Source organism: Choloepus didactylus, chromosome 21, assembly GCF_015220235.1.
Source record: "Choloepus didactylus isolate mChoDid1 chromosome 21, mChoDid1.pri, whole genome shotgun sequence".
NCBI classification, from domain to species: Eukaryota; Metazoa; Chordata; class Mammalia; order Pilosa; family Megalonychidae; genus Choloepus; species Choloepus didactylus.
Window position 1 is genome coordinate 50,750,021 of NC_051327.1, and position 4,261 is coordinate 50,754,281.

Consider the following 4,261-nt stretch of genomic DNA (forward strand, 5'->3'; position numbering starts at 1 on the left):
GTTCCTTTTCTTTACCTGGAAAAATACTTATTATTAAATGGAAGGCAAGAGTGTCATTTATTTTGTGAAACTTGGAGATTCTCAAGAGAAAAGACCATGTCTTTTAAATCTTTGCATCACTCAGGTCTTTTCTGGTACCTAGAAATCAGTAGGAGATAAAAACATTTGGATGTTTGTCCAGTTGAAGCACAATCAAACCCAACTGTTAAAAAGTCCCATCCAAATGAGGACTTGGAGGGCATGGAGGGGATGGGATGCTTTTGGTATTCTTTTTTAACTTTTATTCTGCTTATTTATTTATTCATTTTTTTGAATAATGAAATGTTCAAAAATTTTTTTGAGTAATGAAAATGTTCAAAAATTGATTGTGGTGATCAATGCACAACTTATGATGGTACTGTGAATGATTTATTATACACTGCGGATGATTGTATGGTGTGTGAATAAAGCTGAATTTATAAAAAGTCCCATCCAGTTCATGGAAAAAGTCATAAACAGGAGATAATGTTTCCCTTAATTATTACCCCTTCAAAAACAATTTGGTCATTAAGCTAGTCATTATACAAATAAGTAGGCATTTTCCAGGCACTGTGCTAAGGGCTGAGAACATGATGGTAAACAATACACATATTTGCCCTCAACGAGCTGAGAGTCTAGTGTGATTTTCAACCATTTGCACTCACTTGCCTCTGAACTCCTTGCTGAATATAGCAACCTACAAATTAATGTCCCACCTTACATTTTGGACCTTGGCATGATTGAATGGCTTTTGGCTTCTCCACCTCCTCTGGCTTTGGTGTATTCTACAATTTCTGGGTAGAACTTTCCATTTCAACGCTGGGACATTGTGGGAACACTAATAGGGCTTTGACCCTTGACTGGTGTCCCAGTTTTACCACATTTGCCCCCTTTGGAAAGATTTGGAAAGAATGGATGACTAAGGGATTTTTTGGATCCTGTCTCTCCTTTAACTTTCTTTATTACTCTTGACCCATAGTAGTATTTGCGTGGTGTCCCTCACTCACAGTGAGGATTGTCAGAGTGCAAGACTGAGGGTCTTAAATGCAAGCAATAAATTTTTAAGCTGTTCCTTTCAGCTTTGCAAGTGAAAGAGAGATGCAAGTCTGACAGGCGAGTGATGAACAGCCCAAGCGAGCTGTCAGTTTCTAGAAGGTCATTGAGTATGTTCAGGCTGCCAAGTTCCTGGGATTGTTCCCAAACTCCCACAGTGATTTTTCAATCTGGATACAGACTCCATGGAGCTGAGCCAGGTCTTCTGGGGTCTCAGATGCTCATGGTGTTAACTGGGCACCTCGAGAAGTCACATTTCCTGCTTTCAGCCTCTACATTCGTATTTTCTTGTAACTTAGAGAATGCACCAGAGCTAAAAGCTACTAGTAGCTGGAACTTGTTTCTTATGCTTAGTGTATATATTCTATCTTTGTGGGTCCACTTGATGCATCTTTGAAATGCTCAAAATAGATGTGCTTGACAGGACAATAGAGGGTCCAATGTAGCCTCCCCCTGGCTGTAACACACCTCTAGAAGCGTCACCACAATATTAACAATGAATATGATGATGTTACTGCTGGGACCCATCTCCTTGTGGGTACTGAGGTATCTCATATTTTTTTCATAGGACAAACATTGAGTAATTTCAATGGGCATACTTATTGTGACATCACATCATCATCATCATCATCATCCTTATCATCATCATCATCATCCCAACATACCTACTGGGCATGTATTATATGTTTACAATTGTAAACATTTAATATGTGTTAACTCATGTAACTCTCCAAACTATTATTTTTCCCATGTTACAAAGGAAAGGAAATGGAGGCACAAGTAATTAACTTGAAGCTTTTGCAATATCTTTTCTTCTGTAATGTAAAAATTTAACTACACCCACTATAATTTGACTACTCCTGAACTTTTTCAAAATGTCTTCTTCATACTTCATGTCTTGAACTTCTCTACAAAATATCCATATATGGGTCTTTGTTTTCCCTGTCATCCTTCTCAATATCCAACAGGTTTTTGACCTGAAGAACATGTCTTTATTCAGTTCCAGAAAGTTTTCTTATGCTGCCTATTTGTTTCCATCCCACCATTCTCTTTGTTGTCTGTCCGGCGCTTTCTCCGCCTCGCCTCGAGTCCTCGGTCGGCCGGCGATGGGGACCAGAGAGACAGGGGGAGAGAGGGCACGGACAGTATCTTACCCGGAGCACTTGTGATCACTCGGGACCCACAGTGGTGAAGCAGATAAACTTTTATTGGGACTAGGCAATCATCCTCTTTACAGGTTCCACCCGGGGCGAGACACCTCGGTGGAGAACAACCTCGATGCGGCCGTCAGGTACGGCTCCTTGTGGGCTGTCTCCCCGAGCTTTGCCCGGGAACTTTCTTATAAACCCTGCGTGTATCCAATGGGCTAACGCCACGCATACAAGCATGATTGGTGAATACAGAGGGTTCACAAAGCGGAAGCAGGATGTGGGCGCCATCTTTGCACCACTCGATGGGCGGGGGGAACTCAAGGGCAGGCTGCAGCTTAACAACTAGGCCAAATCCCGGAAGGTGGCTGCTCACATCTCCCCCTTTTTTATTTTATTTATGCCCCAGTGTCTCTAGTGATGAATGTGCTCCCGTGGACCTAGATGGCCCACAACGTATTTTTTGGTGCTTTGGGGAGTCTGGACTAGGCCCCAGCCATACGGAGGTGGGACCTCTGGCACCGACCAGAATGCTCACTTCATATAGAGACCGGAGAGCCCGCGAGCCGGAAACCACGTGGCTCTCCGTGCAGTACTCAGTCTCGCAACTGGGGGACAGGAGGATTAGGGGAAAGGTAGCCAGTGCCGAGGGCGTCACTAGGAGCCTCAAACGGCAAGGGTCCCGTCTGGCCACAACTAGGACTCTGCGTACGAGGTCAACCTGAGACAAAAATTAGGGCCACTGGTACCGAATGTTTATAAACGGGATTTTTAGCTGCAAACCTTACCCTCGAATGCCCCGCTTCGAGTGGTTGGGATGGGTGCTGGGCAGAGGCGCTATAGTCATCGTGATGGGGGTCGTGCCAGTAGTTGCAGATGGAGAATTAGCAGACCCGGTAGAGATTAGACCTCATGGAGGTGGGGAACAGCCACTTCAAATAGTCTGTACTGTCCCATCTGTGGTGAGGAGAGGGAGATGCTCGGAACCCCTGCATCTGTTCCCACAGGGGCCGCAAGCTCTCTCTCCCATCGAAGAGATCGAGCACTGTCACCACAGTCCCGGGGTGTGTCTGGTTGATGTATTCTAGCAGGTGGCGGAAACTGTAGGAGCTGTCGAAGAGCCCATGCACCACGATGACAGGCTTGTAGGGTGCGAGGTGGGGGGCGGGGGCCGTGGGCAGCAGCAGCAGCAGCAGTGGCAGAAGCGGCCACAGGAGCAGGACCCCCGCCGGGGGGAGCCGCGGCCCCCAGAGCCTCAGCATGCTCCCGCCTAAGCGACGAGGGCCTGGCCTGGGTCCGTGGGCCTTGCTCCGCGCACTGTTTACTTCACCCTAGTCTGGAACTCTCCGGGGAGGGGAAGGGTGTGAGGAGGGAGGGCGCCAATAGGGGTGAACTCCCAGACTGCCCCATGCTTGCAGTCGGCACTATCTTGTAATCACTCGGAGAGCTCTTCCGAGTCCCCGGGGCTACCTGAACGCCCACGGGCCCTAGTCCTCGTATGGAAAGGGGGTGCTTACCTTCTCGCGGTGATCAGTCGCGGAGGTCAAACCACGGATCCCGGGAGCACGTCTCCGTCGGGGCGAGGGGAACGCAAATGAGGTTGCGGGTTCGAAGATGCCCCGTACGGGCCACCACTTGTCCGGCGCTTTCTCCGCCTCGCCTCGAGTCCTCGGTCGGCCGGCGATGGGGACCAGAGAGACAGGGGGAGAGAGGGCACGGACAGTATCTTACCCGGAGCACTTGTGATCACTCGGGACCCACAGTGGTGAAGCAGATAAACTTTTATTGGGACTAGGCAATCATCCTCTTTACAGGTTCCACCCGGGGCGAGACACCTCGGGGGAGAACAACCTCGATGCGGCCGTCAGGTACGGCTCCTTGTGGGCTGTCTCCCCGAGCTTTGCCCGGGAACTTTCTTATAAACCCTGCGTGTATCCAATGGGCTAACGCCACGCATACAAGCATGATTGGTGAATACAGAGGGTTCACAAAGCGGAAGCAGGATGTGGGCGCCATCTTTGCACCACTCGATGGGCGGGGGG

General features: G+C 48.5%; 1 pseudogene; it reads right to left on the reverse strand.

The window, feature by feature from the left end:
• Positions 1-2,870: 2,870 nt before the first annotated feature.
• Positions 2,871-3,488, reverse strand: LOC119518324 (annotated as a pseudogene).
• Positions 3,489-4,261: the final 773 nt, after the last annotated feature.